Source organism: Triticum aestivum, chromosome 3D (assembly GCF_018294505.1).
Source record: "Triticum aestivum cultivar Chinese Spring chromosome 3D, IWGSC CS RefSeq v2.1, whole genome shotgun sequence".
Taxonomy (NCBI): domain Eukaryota; kingdom Viridiplantae; phylum Streptophyta; class Magnoliopsida; order Poales; family Poaceae; genus Triticum; species Triticum aestivum.
Window position 1 is genome coordinate 314866461 of NC_057802.1, and position 18130 is coordinate 314884590.

Here is an 18130-nt window from a genome sequence, read left to right on the forward strand (position 1 = left end):
GTCGGCCCGAGGAGGAGCCGGCCTCGCGGGCGTACTTCCCCTTGATCCAATGCCAGCCCATGGCGCCGGCGGGGAGGTGGCTAGGGTTTGCTCGTGTCGGCAATGGAGGAGGTAGGCCGGCTTGAAAATGGAAGCTATGGACTGAACGGTCCACGGTTTCCATATTAAAAAGGACGGCAACCCCATGCCCGTGTCAATGATAGCCGAGCCCCGCCGTGCATGCGCATTCAATTTAAACAGTGGAGGTAGCAGTGGCGAAGCCACGTTATACCTGTGTAGTGGCTTACTACACAGGATTTTCAAACGTCGATGACCCCATGTCCCCATATCACGCTCGTGAACAAACAAAAATTGGAATTTGACTACAAGGGCCCAGCTATCATCTGCTATTCTTGGGTAACAACTAGTGGGGCCACTGGCTAGGCCATATATAGTAAAAATAGTCCAAAATCATTTACCTCACGGATTATCACCAAATCGCGCGATCTCCTTCAATTTCTCCTGCTACTGCATGACCGTGGACAGCTGCCGCACAGCAGCGTCTTCCCGTCCTTTGCCCGGTTCTGGCGATCTCTGATCTGGCCGTGGAATGTGAGGCGCGGCCACCTTTAGCCGTCCGGCGAGCCTCAAGCGACCCACCCGCAGCTACACATGCACTGTCCGTCGCCTTGATCGATACTGCTGTACTGCTCAGCACTCTATGGGCGTGTTTGGCCGTCGCGTAGGCTACCCACGTTGCATACACATCTCCACTCGGCCCTTTAGAAAAACAGTCTCATATGCGATATCTGCGAGTTGTTTGGTTGTCTGCATATGAACTGCCTGCATTAGGAGATCAACTTGAACTCCAAGGCTCCCACCCCGCTCCCGCTCCCCCGCTAGGGTTTCCCACCGCCGCCGCCGGCCGCCCGGCTCCTTCCCGCCGCCGCTAGCCGCCCGGCGCAGGCCTCCCTTCCCCCTCCCCTCCCTGCCCCCATCCCCTCCTCCTCGTCCCGCCGCCTTCGCCGTCTCCCCGGGAGGCGGCCGGGGCGGCGCACGCTCACCTCCCTATCGTCCGTCCTCCTCCGCCCTTTCCCCCCGCCGCCGCCGGCGGTCGCCCCCGGGTCCGGCCGGGTGGTGTCGGCGGCGGCGGGTCGTCCCTTACCCGCACGCTCTCCTCCTTCCCGGGGTGGGGGGAGGCGGCGGCGGTGCTCGGCTGGTGGCGGCCCGACGTCCTGGTGGCGGAGGCCGGCCGCGGTGGTGTGACGCCCCCGATTTGACCGTACACTAATCATGCACGCAAATGTGTACGATCAAGATCAGGGACTCACGGGAAGATATCACAACACAACTCTACAACATAAATAAGTCATACAAGCATCATAATACAAGCCAGGGGCCTCGAGGGCTCGAATACAAGTGCTCGATCACAGATGAGTCAGCGGAAGCAACAATATCTGAGTACAGACATAAGTTAAACAAGTTTGCCTTAAGAAGGCTGGCACAAATTGGAATACAGATCGAACGAGGCGCAGGCCTCCTGCCTGGGATCCTCCTAACTACTCCTGATCGTCGTCAGCGGGCTGCACGTAGTAGTAGGCACCTCCAGTGTCGTAGGTGTCTTCGTCGACGGTGGCGTCTGGCTCCTGGACTCCAACATCTGGTTGCGACAACCAGATAGAAAGGAAAAGGGGGAAAAGAGGGAGAGAAGCAACCGTGAGTACTCATCTAAAGTACTCACAAGCAAGGAGCTATACTACATATGCATGGGTATATGTGTAAAGGGGCATATCAGTGGACTGAACTGCAGAATGACAGAATAAAAGGGGGATAGCTAGTCCTGTCGAAGACTACGCTTCTGGCCATCTCCATCCTGCAGCATATAGAAGAGAGTAGATTGAAGTCCTCCAAGTAGCATCGCATAGCATAATCCTACCCGGCGATCCCCTCCTCGTCGCCCTGTTAGAGAGCGATCACCGGGTTGTATCTGGCACTTGGAAGGGTGTATTTTATTCAGTATCCAGTTCTAGTTGTCATAAGGTCAAGGTACAACTCCGGGTCGTCCTTTTACCGAGGGACACGGCTATTCGAATAGATAAACTTCCCTGCAGGGGTGCACCACATAACCCAACACGCTCGATCCCATTTGGCCGGACACACTTTTCTGGGTCATGCCCGGCCTCGTAAGATCAACGCGTCGCAGCCCCACCTAAGCACAACAGAGAGGTCAGCACGCCGGTCTAACCCTATGCGCGCAGGGGTCTGGGCCCATCGCCCTATGCACACCTGCATGTTGTGTACGCGGCCGGAAGCAGACCTAGCCTAGTGGCGTTCCAGTCCAATCCGGCGCGCGCCACTCAGTCGCTGACGTCAAGAAGGCTTCGGCTGATACCACGACGCTGGGATACCCATAACTACTCCCGCGTAGATGGTTAGTGCGTATAGACCAAATGGCCAGACTCAGATCAAATACCAAGAACTCGTTAAGCGTGTTATGTCGAAGTAACCGCGGACGCCGTCCAGGGCCAGGCCCACCTCTCACCTAGGCGGTCTCAACCTGCCCTGTCGCTCCGCCACAAAGATCCACTTGCGGGTACTCCTACGAGCCAACCCGACTTTATTTACCACATGTGTCATGTATATAGTATATAAGTATATACTCGTGATCACCGCCCAGGTGATCACGGCCCGATAGTATAGCACAGCAGACGGACAAGGATGAAGGGCCACTGATGGAAACTAGCATCCTATACTAAGCATGTAGGATTGCAGGTAAAGGTAACAACAGTAGTAGCAAGGATAGGCTATGCATCAGGATAGGATATCGGAAAGCAGTAACATGCTACACTACTCTAATGCAAGCAGTATAGAGAAGAATAGGCGATATCTGGTGATCAAGGGGGGGCTTGCCTGGTTGCTCTGGCAAGTAGGAGGGGTCGTCAACTCCGTAGTCGAACTGGGCAGCAGCAGTGTCGGTCTCGTAGTCTACCGGAGAGAAGAGGGGGAAGAAACAGTAAATACAATGCAAACATAAGCATGACGATGCGTGACATGACAATGAGCAGTGTTAGGTGTGCCCTAACGCGACAGTAGGTGGTACCGGCGAAGGGGGGGAACATCCGGGAAAGTATTCCCGATGTTTTGCGTTTTCGGACAAATGGACCGGAGGGGGAAAGTTGCGAGTTCGATAGGTTAGGGAGGTGTGGTGGACGAACGGACTGCGTATCCGGATTCGTCTCGTCGTTCTGAGCAACTTTCATGTTGAAAATATTTTAATCCGAGTTACGGATTAAAAGATATGATTTTCTAAAGATTTAATCATTTTCTGGAATTACTTAATTAACAGAAAAGGAATATGACGTCAGCATGACGTATGAGTGACGTCAGCAGTCAACAGTCCGGTTGACTGGTCAAAACTGACACGGGGGACCCACCTGTCATAGACAGTGGGCTAAACAGAGTTCAAACTAATCTAAATTTAGTTAGTAAAACTACTGGGCCCACCTGTCAGTGACTGATCAGGTTTTAACTAATTAAGTTTATTTTTAAAAACGTTTGACTAACCCAATTAGGTGGTGGGGCCTATATGTCAGTGGCTGGGGAATAGTACCCCGCGTTGACCGTGGTCAACGCAGTCAAACAAAGGCGCAGGGGCCCACTGTCAGCGGCACTGGGCGGGCCCCACGCCACGCCAGGTCAGGGCCGGCGCCGGAGGAGCTCCGGCGAGCGCGTCCGCGGCGGTTTCTCGCCGGAGTTCGTCGGGACTTTCGCTACAGCAAGCCAAAACACGCGCCGTGACTTGTGTTCGAACGAGTGGAGAACGCCGCGTCCAACACGGGTGGTGACGCGAGCAGGGATGGCCGGAGTCGTCGCCGGTGACATGGACGGCGGAGACCCGAGGCACAGCGAGCTTGCAAACGGCGCAACGGCGAGCAAAACAAGCGGTGCTAAGCACGTACGACGTCTACGCGTGCGGGCGAGCATGATGGAGACACTTGCGCGGTCGTTCGGTCACCGGAACGTGGCCGGCGACGAGCTCGGTGGAGGCGAGCTCGGACATGTGGGGAACGGCACCTACGGGCACGACAACGGCGGGAAGACGAAGGGGAGAGAGGCGAGGCTCACCGGGCGGCTACGTAAAGCCCCTGGAAGGTTAGTAGCAGCAGCAGGCGTCGCCGGAGTCGAAGGGGATCGCCGGAGCAGAGGCGGAAGGAGGGCGGCTCGATCCGCTGCCTGCGGTGCTCCCCGGCTTGCGCTCGTGGACGGGGACGAGGAAGTCGACGACGACGGAGCTGCTGGACAGGTCGGCGAGGCGAGGCGAGGTCGGTAGCCGCGGCTGCGACGGCGAGCGGCGACGGAGGCGCTCGGGATGATGGGGGGAGCAAGGAGCGGCGCGAAGGAGAGGGGAACTGCGGGCGTTAGGGTTAGGGTTTAGGTCGGGGGCGACCTAGTAGGCGACGGGGGAGCGGCGGATGGCCGCCGCGTGGCCATCCTTGGCCGCGGGCGGTCGAACGGCGGCCACCACGCCTCAGGTGAACAGAGGTAAGGGAAAGCCCCCATATGGGCTGGGCCGTGGCACTGTGCAACTAGAGCCTAGTTGCACAGTAGCTTCTGGCTTTTTTTTACTTTCCTTTTTTTTAACTGCTTTCCAATTTCTTCCTCTGTTTTGCATTTTCTTTTAGCACCAAATGAGTTTTGTTTTGAACAAAACTTGGCACGTGAATCTAGTACAATACCTTGAGATGGAACAAAAAGGTTGGGGTCAAAAGGAGTTGGCTAACCAATTTTAGAAATTGAAAAGGCAAATTTAAAAGCTATTGGACCACTAAATTAATTCCCATGGGCATTTTGAGAACTCAAATGAGGTTGGTTTCAACATAACAATGGTCAGGGGAATTTATAGGACAATGTGAACATTTTTGTTTTACTGCTTGAAGAAATAAATATTTGACTTGCATTTTAAATTTGAATTTGAGTTTGGTTTGAAACAAAGGATTAGCAATCTCATTATGATGACATGGCATCATCAGGCATGAGATTACTGTAGCATGACACTGGGGGTGTTACAGGTGGTGCCGCCTCTTGGCGGCGGGACGCTCCGGTGGTGCTGGATGGCCGGTGGCGCTTCCCCGGCCTAGATCTAGGCCCGTAGGGCCCCATCTGGGTCCTTGCGGGTCGGTTCCGGCGCAACCGCGACGCTCTCTGTATGGGAAGGGTGGGGAGCGGCTTGGACTGGAGCAGCGGCGTCGACGGCGTGCCAGCTGCTGCGCGGAGGCGGGAGCTGTCCGGGCCTCTGAGGGCCCGGCCGGGCCTGTGGGGCCACGGGCCCGGTAGGCTCCTGCTTTGCCGTCCGGTCGGCTACCGTCATGGACGGTGGAGGTGGGGCCCTCCCGTATGCTGAAGGTGCTGCCGCCCTAGTCCCGGCTCCTCTTCTTCGTTGTGCAGTCCATCTTCGCGGTGCCGTGGTGAGACAGCGCGGGAAGCTTCGTGTCCGTGTTGCCGCAGGGTGGTGGTCGGTTTGGTGGCGAGATCCGGAGTGCCTGAGGTGGAGGATGGGATCGGGAGAAATCCCTGTTGGCTTGGCCGACACCGACGCGGTGGCGCCTGAGGGTGCCACCGGACCTTCTTGGAGGGCGTCGGGGCTACCCTTCCTCTCTCCTCGCCGTGTACCGGGGGAAACCCTTAGCGGCAGCGTCGCCATCGTCGCGTCCCTTCTTGGAGGTGTTGATTGGTACCGGCACTTCGGAGTCTCGGAGCTTGGTGGGCGATCTCCAGTGGACGCAGCGGTCGCGAGGCTTCGTCGTTTTTGTCGATCCACCGTTATCGACATTTGTTTCTTTACTTTTTCTCTTTCTTTCTTTTGGGCGTGCTTGTGTTGTTTCCGCCCCAGCACCTATCGTTGGCTGTATCGGATGGTTGCTTTGGAATACAAAGCGGGGGGAAACCCTTTTTCTCAACAATTAGGAGATCAACTTTGGCACGTTGTTTGGTTGCCTGCATTGTCTCGGCGCATGCAACTACACGCTGCTTGGTTGCCTGCATGGAGTATGATTAAGAGCTAGCACTTGCACTTAGCACACAGGGTTAAGAGATAGCAGAGGAAGTGGGAGAAGAAATGCAGTGCGCGCCGGACCATGGCGACTGCGGTGGATAGTGGCCGTGGCGCCGTGTCCGACATGACGAGTATGAAGTCGTGGACGAGCGACCCTATCGGCGGCACGGCGAGCGACACCGTCGGTGAGATAGTTGCGGTGCTCGCGCAAAGACAGTCGACAGAGGAGCAGAATGCAGTGCCCGCGCCATGCTATCGTCAGTGCAGTGGACGAGAGAGAAGGCCGAGATGATCGACACCGGAAATGACTCCAGTGTAGTAGGGCGAGAGAGAGGAGGCCAAGATGATCGACCCCGTCGGCGGCGCGACGAACTGCAGTGTGCATGGAGGCAGAGGACACAAGAAAGCAGTGTGCATGCCATTGCACGTCAGTGCAGTAGGAGGACGACAGAGAGTAGGCCGAGATGAGCGACGCCGAAAACGACTCTAGTGTAGTAGGATGTGGGCAAGGAGATCAAGGGGAAGGGCTTCGGCGTCGAGAGGGACGAATAGGAGGGCTGTGAGCAAAGGACAGAGGAGCTCGACATGGCGGCGTCAGTGCAGTAGACTGCTGCTCAAAGAGAGATGAAGCTACGATCGTCAAAACCAAAAACTTACAACACGAATGTTGTGAGAAACTGCGAGATTAGGCTGCTGGTCAAAGGAAATTTCAAACGATCGATCGTGCGTGACGAATCTGACAAAATTCGTCTAGAACACCTTCAAACGAGAAGACGAAATTAAGAACTTACGGCCGACGAAACTACGAACCGATCGCCTGAATGGAACCGTAGCATCGAGGTGCATCTTTTTCGTGTAGAGCTTACCTCGAATCGGAGCACCGTTGTGTAGATCGGAAGGGACTAGGAAGAACAGAATTAGAGGGAAGGTTACTAGAGGTAAGAGAAGATTACAAGAGTTAGGAGAAGATAAGCACTCACAGGATGCATACCAGCTCGTATCCCTCCCATCTCCCCTCATGGAAGTGGCCCACCTTGTGCGCTCGCCACAGCCTGGCTCGCTAGAAACTGCCGATCTGAGCGTTTCTAGCGAGCCAGGCCCAAGTGTGCTTTAAGGTTCGTGCCATGCGGGCCGTACAACAAACACACGCAATTAAACGGGTCACTTTCTTCCCGCGCGGGCCAGGCTAGGTCTAATGCGGGCAACCAAACACGCCCTATGTGATTCAACACCAGGACGAGGCCCTCCACTCTTCTACTACTATTTGTAAGTTTTATCTGTCAATAATCTAATACTCTTTCTTATCTTTCCTACTACCAATATTAAGAAGTAAGATATTGTTTTTATTTAAAATAAGAACTGCATTTTTTAATGAAACATATCAAGTCTGATTTGTGCAACAAAATAGCCGAGGCTTTATTGTAATGTTGTCTCATTACTTATGTTCAAACCGGTGTATTATAGTCTAGTACCGATGCCATCACGCGAACAAATCAAATATATGCATGATCGCAAAGGGCTGCTACCATAAATATGTTTGTAAATGTATGACATTTTTTGTTCATGTTTAATTTGTCTAAAGAATTTCATTACAAAAGCTTGACATCGCAAGGTCTTGATCCTGACACCACCACTGGGAGGTAGGTAGACGTCCGCCACGCGTCCCCATGGCAGGCGAGGAGCTACCGCGTGTCCGTCCATTCTGCGTCAGTCTGGACGCAAACCGGGCGTAAATTTGCATCAGAAATGGGGCGGACCGGATGCAAAACGGACAAAATTTAAAGACGCGGTCGCGCGTTGGACCGTGCCATCTGTCGGTTTTGATCCAAAACGAACGCGGACGGACAGGGTGAGGTCGCGCGTCGGAGTTGGCCTGAACCCTGCAATCCTGGTGCAATTTGATCTAACCGGCTGTCCAGTTTATGCATGCATGGAACGGATGAAGAAAGCACGTGAACATGCACACGATTTCTGAAGGAACAGACATGTACATTACATTCACGTTCCGGGCTACATGCATGGACTGCCTCTTGTTCCTACTCGACAGGAACCGGAAGACACGATGGTTGCAACGAACCAACCGGCAGGCCGCAGCCTCCTTGGATATGCATGCCGTGCCATGCCATGCGTCTTGGTGTAGTGTAACTAGACCACCGTTCCGTTCGCATCCTCGTTTCGGGATTCCAGGACCAGAGGTGCATGAATCTACAGGAAGGAACGTTGCTTGCTTCTAATCTACAGCACGTATAGTGATTTCTAAATGGCAAACGTGCTTCTGTATCACGAACAAGGATGGGACCGAGACGACGATGGGAGGATCTAGCATTCTCCAAAGCCAAGAAATTGCTCCGCTCGCGGGTTCCTTCCTTGGGATGCTACACTAACCCTACGGCTACGGCTCCATGCCACCTAGTAGTACACTTCGTGTGTGTATTTGCTTGGCTTGCAAAGGCGGCAAAAACAGTGCCTCTGCCCTACACATGTAAGAAGAAGAAGAAGCCTAGAAACATGAAACCCACCCTTTCTTTTTCTTTTGCTTTCCCAAAGTGTCCTCCAATTCTTCCTCCTTCCCATCCGGAAAGAGAGAGGTGGGCATGCAAGCACGCTTTGTCTCCATACCCTGTGTATTCTTCTTGTGACTGTACCAGCTTTTCTTACATGAGGCTTGTCAACGCTTCATCTCCATCATTATTCATCAACATCAGTTAAGCGATCCAACTCATATTTGGTCACCACAATACGGATATCCAATTCGGCTCTTGAAGCGTATGCTCCTGTCCGTCAAAAGTACCTTCTGCAAATGCGATTATTTTTTGAAAAAAAAATAGATGTGTTCATTGTCACACCCAAATGCTACCTGAAATTTTTAATGAAAAACTTAGTATTTTGACCCGTGCAAAAAATTAAATTGAACGCCAAATGTGATCTTAAAATATTACACTTAATTTTGTTTTTTTACCGACAAAGCATTATTGTCTCATTTCCCATGAAAATTGTCAAGCACACTTGTTAGATTAAAAGGTAGGTTCTATAGGACGGCGATTCGACCCGTAATGTTGTATGGCGCTGAGTGTTGGCCGACTAAAATGCGACATGTTCAATAATTTGATGTAGTGTAGATGCGCATGTTGAGATGAATGTGTGGCCACACAAGGAAGGATCGGATCCGGAATGATATATGAGACAGAGTTGGGTAGCACCGATTGAATAGAAGTTTGTCCAACATCGTCTTGAGATGGTTTGAGTATATTCAGTGCAGGCTTACAGAACCTCCAGTGCATAGCGAACGATTAAAAATGTGCTGATAATGTCGAGGTTGGGGTAGGCCGAACTTGACGTGCGAGGAGTCTATAAAGAGAGATCCGGAGGACTGGAGTATCACCAAAGAACTAGCCACGGACAGGGGTGTGTGAAAACTTCCTATCCATGTGCCAGAACCATGAGTTGGTTGCAAGATCTTATGGATTTCAGCTCTAACCTATCCCGACTTGTTCGGGACTAAAGGCTTTATTGTTTGTTGTTCTTGTTGTTGTATTTGTTAGACTAACATGGACATCCACACAAAAAATCAGAATTTTTTAAACTTATTTGCTATTTATTTTGAATTTAATATTCATCATGCTCCCAGAACCAAAAGGACACTCCCACCAGAATAGCGGTTCCATCGTATGATTCTACCATGATAGACACTTCCTAGCGGTAATCCTACACAAATAAATCATCAGACCACTCGTGCGCCATCGATTTAGCTTTCATCTGACGACAGAGATATACCAAGGAATCGCTTGCCTTGTTCAAACCTTCCTATGTGATGCAGCTATGTCTGCATGATCCCACTAATCTCGCTTATTTCCGCTCCCCGAACTAAATTTCTCACCTTAGTTCCACTCTCCTACTTGCGACCCATCTCAATGCCCAACACATCATCCACCTGTGATGCCCCTGTGCTCTCCATTAGCGCTCCAGATTTGATCCCCTTCATCTCGTCTTCTAATCCACTTCATTTTGATCTCTCCATCCACCGCACCACCGAGATTATATCCCTTGCACCCCACCACTCCTTGGAGATGGACACATTGAGGTGCAACATTGGCAGCTACCGCAGGTCATCGCCTCTTGTCTCCTTCCATTGACGCTCCATCGATGCAAGGTGCACAGAGCTCTCGCGATTGAGAAACTCCTGTAGCCACACGACGTAATCATTGCCATGAGTGCTCTGCTCGCTGCCCGCACCTTCAGGAGATACACCGCTACCCAAATAGAAAACAATTAACGCAAGCCATGCAAATGTAATTACATATCTGTGCTGCTTGTTCATGGAAGCAAACTATCCTTTCGATAGATGCAAATTTTATTTCATTGGAAACTCATCCTAGTTTGTTCGAATCATGTGTAATGTTGAAAAAAAAAATCTTCTCGGTGGAAACAAGTTACTCTTTCGTATGAAGCAAGCTCTCCAGTCCATGGGATCAATTTCCTAATGCTTTTTGAAGCAATATAACATGTTGTTACATGATGCACAAAAATAAGTTATAACCAAGAGCATAAATTTGTTGTCTTCAATGCATACAATGCTCATTCTATTAAACTAAAGAAAATTTCATTAACCAAGGAAGCTCAATTTTCAGTCGATGGAATCATAAAGTGTTTGCATTGAGAACAAACATTGCAGCAAATTTCATTAAACGTGGATGCTCAAGCTTGGATAGGTGAAGCCTAAATTTGTTGTGTTTAGAAGAAAACCATCTAAAACTAAATTTTGTGTAGATTAGATAGAAGCAAACTCCTGCTCCATGGGAAGCAAACAAGAATTCTGATTGAAGCATTTCATAAGGAGGCAAACTAGTAAATGGCGGGGAAACTCCTTTTGGAGATAATTTGTTTTCTTAACAACCAAGAAATTGTTTTCCCAAGAAGATGCACAAGACGGTGTGCCCTACACAACCTACGCCGACATCAACAACCTCAAGGGCTCCATCAACAACAGGAGCAACCTCGCCGCGTCCTTTCGAGACACGTCTGTGTACATGGCCAACAACTTCTCCGATAGGAGCCAAGAATGGGCTCTGTATTACCCACCTCCATAATAATCTTCCTGAGTTTGGGCTTGCAAAATCTTAAGCTTGCAGAGGTTACTTCCATGTCTATATCAAGATGTGACAGAATTTATTTTTAAGTTATAATGAGGTTGTACTTCAGCTCGTTGTCAAACATTCGTGTTGGTTTGTTCCACTTTGCTATTTATTTGGTTTTGATTTTTGTTTGTTTTCTTTCTTGTTGGTTGCGGGTTTTTTGCAAGTTACCATTCAAAAACAAAAGAACCAAAAAATAGAATAAGGTTTTCTTTTGCTTTGCTCTTTTCCTTTTACCTCGGATTTTCATTCGCATTCTTGTTTATGTTTTCAGAGTGGAGTTGATATGCGCCGCACAATGTGGAATGTGTCCATAAGGAAGAGAAGCATGGAAATTCATGATCGTGAAGTGTGTCCTATGACTCATGTCTTTGCATTTGAATTGCTTAAAATAGTTGTAGTTGTAGTATGTGTGAAATATTTAAGTGGGAGTAAGTCTTGATGGTTAAAACAAATGTTTTGTTCTTGTAGGTAAACTAATTTAATAACTTTTGTTCCGTTTAATCTAGATAATTGATACTTGTCGTGAGACTTGTTTTTTAAAGAAAGTGATGTTAACAAAGAATAATCATGCATATGAGAAAGTTCTAGAAAGACATGAGTGTTGAGAAAAGTTGTAGAGAAGATGATATTAGCGATACTCAACTCCATAATGCTAATTTTAATAGACCCAATAGCACATGTGGATTAAGTTGTCCAGAGGAACCCAGTTCAAAGGTGACCAAGATTGTGCCAAAATCTATTTTGCATTTTTACATGGCGCTTTAGCTTCTCGCTGGTGCCATGGCCTTGTCACTATAAGTTGGATTTATCCAACACCGCTGTTACTCTAACATGCGTTCTCATTATTGTCAACATGCTTGTTACATTAGCAATGCCCATGGTTAGGAAAACAAAACCATCAATAATACATGAGCTAGTTTAGAGATCCACTAGGGATCTGATTTGGTGTTTATCATTCCAGACATCCAAATAGGTTTGCCTCTGAATCTCACATTGGAGAACCTTGCAATTAATAGCATAAAAATATAAAATTAATTATGAACATGGAAATAGAATAATAACATTTTATTATTGCCTCAAGGGCATATTTCCGACACCTAAGCGAAAGAGAGGCTCTTAGCTAGAAAACTTGAGATCTCAACCAAACTATTTTGTTGTCTTGTCTATCTGTGAGGCCAATTGCCCCCTAAGCCCATTTAGACTCTTCCACCCACCTAAATACCCATGGCGCACCACTCTCCCCCATTTATCGCATGTTCCTTGTGGGGGGGGGGGAGTGGAGTGAAAGGTACAAGTCTCTACAAAATGTAGTCTTATGGCACAACCCTCTATTTTCTCATGCGGGCGCCCTCAATATATAATTAAAACAAGTCCAGTTGAGCGCAAGCTGGCTTGTCAAAATGTTGTATTATGCGAAAAATATGCATTGCAAGCTGTAAGCTCGCGGAATGTTGATATCCCCCAAGTGCAAGATTCATTGGGAAGTATTACAACCCACAACTTATATTCAATCGACGAGAGCCAAACAATACTTGAGCTTTTGTAGTTGAGTTGTGTAACATCCCAGTTTTTAATTTGGATGTTTATAAATAGGTCATTCATATGCATCCATGATTTATGCATTTTGCCTCCATTGATTTTCATTTGAACAGGATCCAAGGGACTTTGAGCAACTCAAGGACCAAAAAAGAGAGTTGAAATTTTCCTTAAAACCATTTTTTGAAAGTTCAAAATTTGGAATTTGGATCAAATTTCGTTTCACCAAAACTCATTTCCATTATTTTGAAAAGATAAAATAAAGAGAGCAGATAAAAGGACTTCTTAAAAAACAGAAGAGAAATCTTGGAAATTGGATTTTAAATCAAAATATATTTATTTGGTTTTATTTGCAAATTATTTTGCTGCAAATTTTATTCGCATAGCAAAAATATTTATTTTAAAAATATTGCATTTAGGCTGGATAAAAAGTTCACAGGGTCCTATATATGACCACATATTCATGTGAATTTTTATGGAATTTTCCTAGAATAATTACTATGTTGTTTTTGTGTTTTACTTGTGATGTATATAGAAAGGGGGATGCTACGCGTCGGTCGGCGGATAAAAAGATCCGCCGCCTCGCGAGCCATCGGATTTGACAAAATCGAGCGGTTGTACGTCTTTCTCTACTTCGCAACAGAGGTTTTGTTGCAGAAACATTCGTAAACGAAATTGTTTTGTGCATATGTTTTTGCAACATAGGTTGTGTTGTGGGATTTTTTTGCAACATAGGTCGTGTTGCGGAATTTATTTTTCTGTCTTCATTTTTTTGCAACAAAGTTATTGTTGAAAACTTTACAACTGAGGTGATGTTGCAGATTTTTTTGTCTTCATCTTTATATGATGGTATGGCAGAAAGTTTTGCGACATGACTGATGTTGCAGAAATCTTCCTTGCAACAAATTGGATGTTGCAAAAAACACCATTGTCGTTCGCCACGAGCTCCCGCCAGATGGTCGTGAGGAGGGGTGGCACCACCCGTCCCCGCCATCGCGCAACCGCCGACGAGCGCTAAACTTCCGACCAGCTTGCCTCGTCACCATCCTCCTCACAGGCGAGATGTACGCCATTGATAAGCACTTATACAGGAGAGAGGTTGGGAGAGAGATAAGATGAGGAAAAGAGATGAAGAGATAAGACGTGGGAGAAAGACGAGGGTGGCCACGTGTTAAGCAAAGGGAGCGGCGGATGTGAGCGTGAAATCAGCCGCCTGATGGGGATATTTTCCCATATAGGAAATAGGAAATAGGAAAAGTCACTGTTTTATGAAAAAAAATCCGCCATGCCCGCCAGGCCAGGCGCGCCAGCCGGCCCAGCAGCGGCGAGGCGCGGCCCAGCCAGCCACAGCGCCAGGCGCAGCCAGCTGTGAGCGCAAGCAGCGAGGCCAGCCGCCACCCCGCGCGCAAGGCCCTCCAGCGCCGAACCCCAGCGCCCCTGCCTCCCCGATTCCCCCCCCCTCCCCACGCAGGTACACACAGAAACCTGCACGTACACGCTCTCAACGCCGTTCCCGGTTCAAACTCGTGGGAATCGTATCCCGAGTCAACCCCTCACCCAGGCATCATGTCCAATAAATAGCGACGACCCCTCTCGACCGATTCCCCTCAAAAACCCTCGCCAAGTCCACCCCAATCGCTTGCACTCATCGTTCCAATCTTGCTGCAGAAGTTGCAGTTCATCGCCAGATTCCGACGCCGTGATCCAGCCCGAGCCTTCTCTAGATTCGTTTTGACAAGGTCTTGCATCCCCTCTCCAACTATAGTCGCCACCCCGACCTCACTGACTTCGCCGAAGCACCAACCTTCATCACTTCGTTCCGTCGCCGTCCGCTGTCACCAATCGTCACCGACGTCACCACCAGACGAGCCAATCTCTGCTACATCCTCCCGACACCTCCACCGCCGCCCACGATCGCCGGAGCTCCACCCCAACTCACGTTCCTCTCTTTAAGCAGCATGAACACCTGTTCGTTTCACTTAAAAACAACCGTTTGGTTTAGCTAGATCGATTTTCTTCAGCAGATCGAACCGGCTCATGGTTTTATTTTTTAGCCGCCACGGTCTGTTATTCCTACGGATCGGCCGTTCGCTAGCACCAATCACACGTAGCCACTCCCACGGTGCCACATGGCACCCCAACCATGGTCGGCCGAAATTTAGTACTTTTTTTCCTTCAGATTCTTAACCAATCTAGTATTTATCATACTCCCTCCATTCTGTTTTATAGTGCGCATAAAATTTTCACGGGAATTCCGTAATGTAGTGTGTATCTCGTCCAGCGAGCGATTTTGGACAAAACTGCCCTCCCACCGAACAGCCAGCGCCCCACCCCACCGCATCGCTCCATCCCCTGTCTCTCTCCCTTATCTCGTTCTCATCGCTGCTTTTCCCCACCTCCCTGCTCGCCTCGATCCCCACCGGCATCCCACCACCTGACCTCCCCACCGGCATCTGATGTCTACTACACAACCTTCTTGTAGACGTTGTTGGGCCTCCAAGTGCAGAGGTTTGTAGGACAGTAGCAAATTTCCCTCAAGTGGATGGCCTAAGGTTTATCAATCCGTGGGAGGTGTAGGATGAAGATGGTCTCTCTCAAGCAACCCTCAACCAAATAACAAAGAGTCTCTTGTGTCCCCAACACATCCAATACAATGGTAAATTGTATAGGTGCACTAGTTCGGCGAAGAGATGGTGATACAAGTGCAATATGGATGGTAGATATAAGTTTTTGTAATCTGAAAAATATAAAAACAACAAGGTAACTAATGATAAAAGTGAGCACAAACGGTATTGCAATGCGTTGAAACAAGGCCTAGGGTTCATACTTTCACTAGTGCAAGTTCTCTCAACAAGGATAACATAATTAGATCATATAACTATTCCTCAACATGCAACAAAGAGTCACTCCAAAGTCACTAATAGCGGAGAACAAAAGAAGAGATTATTGTAGGGTACGAAACCACCTCAAAGTTATTCTTTCTGATCGATCTATTCAAGAGTCCGTAGTAAAATAACACGAAGCTATTCTTTCCGTTCGATCTATCCTAGAGTTCGTACTAGAATAACACCTTAAGACACAAATCAACCAAAACCCTAATGTCACCTGGATACTCCAATGTCACCTCAAGTATCCGTGGGTATGATTATACGATAAGCATCACACAATCTCAGATTCATCTATTCAACCAACACAAAGAACTTCAAAGAGTGCCCCAAAGTTTCTACCGGAGAGTCAAGACGAAAACGTGTGCCAACCCCTATGCATAAGTTCAGAAGGTCACGGAACTCGCAAGTTGATCACCAAAACATACATCAAGTGGATCACGTGAATATCCCATTGTCACCACAGATAAGCACATGCAAGATATACATCAAGTGTTCTCAAATCCTTAAAGACTCATTCCGATAAGATAACTTCAAAGGGAAAACTCAATCCATTACAAGAGAGTAGAGGGGGAGAAATATCATAAGATCCAACTATAGTAAGAAAGCTCGCGATACATCAAGATCGTGCCGAATCAAGAACACGAGAGAGAGAGAGAGAGAGAGAGAGATCAAACACATAGTTACTGGTACATAGCCTTAGCCCCGAGGGTGAACTACTCCCTCCTCATTATGGAGAGCGCCAGGATGATGAAGATGGCCACCTGTGATGGATCACCCCTCCGGTAGGGTGCCGGAACAGGGTCCCGATTGGTTTTTGGTGGCTACAGAGGCTTGCGGCGGCGGAACTCCCGATCTAGGTTATGGTCTGGAAGTTTGGGGATTTATAGGAGAAGTTAGCGCTGGGAACAAGTCAGGGGGGCCCACAGGGAGTCCACGAGGCAGGGGGCGCGCCCTCCACCCTCGTGGGGCCACAGGACTCCCCTCCGGTAACTCTTCGTTCCATTATTTTTTATATTTTCCAGAAAAAATCTCCGTTGATTTTCAGCGCATTCCGAGAACTTTTATTTCTGCACAAAAACAACACCACGGTAGTTCTGCTGAAAACAGCGTCAGTCTGGGTTAGTTCTAACCAAATCATACCAAAATCATGTAGAAATATTATAAACATGGCATGAATACATCAAAAATTATAGATACGGTGGAGACGTATCCGCATCCCACCACCTGACCTCCCCACCGACCCCCACACTCCTAGTTCATCCCCACCTCCTGCAATGTTTCCTCTCCCTCTCTCATCGATCTTCTCCACCTCATGACAGGAGCCGTCCAATAGATCGCGGCCGAGAGGTGTGGTGGAGGTGACGGTCTTCATGGCCGGCGGAGTTGAGGGAGAGGTGAGGAGGAAGGTTCTGGCTCTGTTGAAGAAGGCAAAGGCAGCAATACAACAAATCTAGCTGTTGCTAGGCCAGATGCCCAAGGTGGACGGACCAGATGGTCAACGATTCCGCAAGCGGAAGTGGGAATTCAAAGAAACAGAGGAGGAAGAAGAGGAGGAGGTCCCTGGCAAGGGCTGCGGTGGAGACTGGCTGGATGCCCTCAGTAAGGAGGACGTGCTCGAGTACATCAACGGATTTGATGTCGGCGACACTAACCAAGGTTCGCGTGTGACCCAAGATGCCAATGTCCGCGTCCGTGTAGAAGATGCCTCGCCCATGCCGCTCAATTTTGTTCAACACGGCGTCCATGTCCTTAGCGGTTGCCCAAGTTCAGGAATAGGATGCATGTGCGGCAACAAGCTCAGCTACTGCCCAAGCAATGGTGTGCATGTCGTTAGTACAGGGAGCTTGCTCATCTTGGCCGGTGAAGAGGTACTGCCTGAGGACGCTGAGACCCAGGACGGCAATGAGGTGCTGCCCGACGACGCCGAGACCGACGGTGGAGAGGTGCTGCCCGAGGGCGCCGATACGGACGACGAACACATGTTGCCCGAGGACGCCGAGACCGGAGACGGCGTAGACGTGCTGCTCTAGGACGCCCAGACCGACGATGGATGAGCGGGCGTGGGTGGGGCTGGCCACGCAGACGTGGACGTGGGAATGCGCTGAACTTTCCCTCCAATTTCTCTCCGTGGTGGGATTACGCATGGTTTAGGTAATGCGCACATGGGACTTGACAGAGTTAGTGGAGGGGTATATTAGACCCAAGTACATGTGCCAGCTCACTCATTGGTATTGCCGCTGGAAACTATACACACTATAAAACGGAATGGAGGGAGTATCTTTTAATCTATAGATCCAAATTGGTTGATTCTTTTTTCTACGGTTTCAAAAAAATACCATATATCCAGAGGACGAAACTAAAAGTATTTTTGAAAATTTTAAATTCGAATTCGATCAGATTTGAGTTTGAACTTCATTAGGCCATAACTTGAGTTTCGTAACTCCGTTTTAGGTGATTCTTTTTGCAAATCGAAGCTTGTGACATGTACTTTATATTAAAACCAAAACCATATAATTTTACTACTATTAAAATTATGTTTT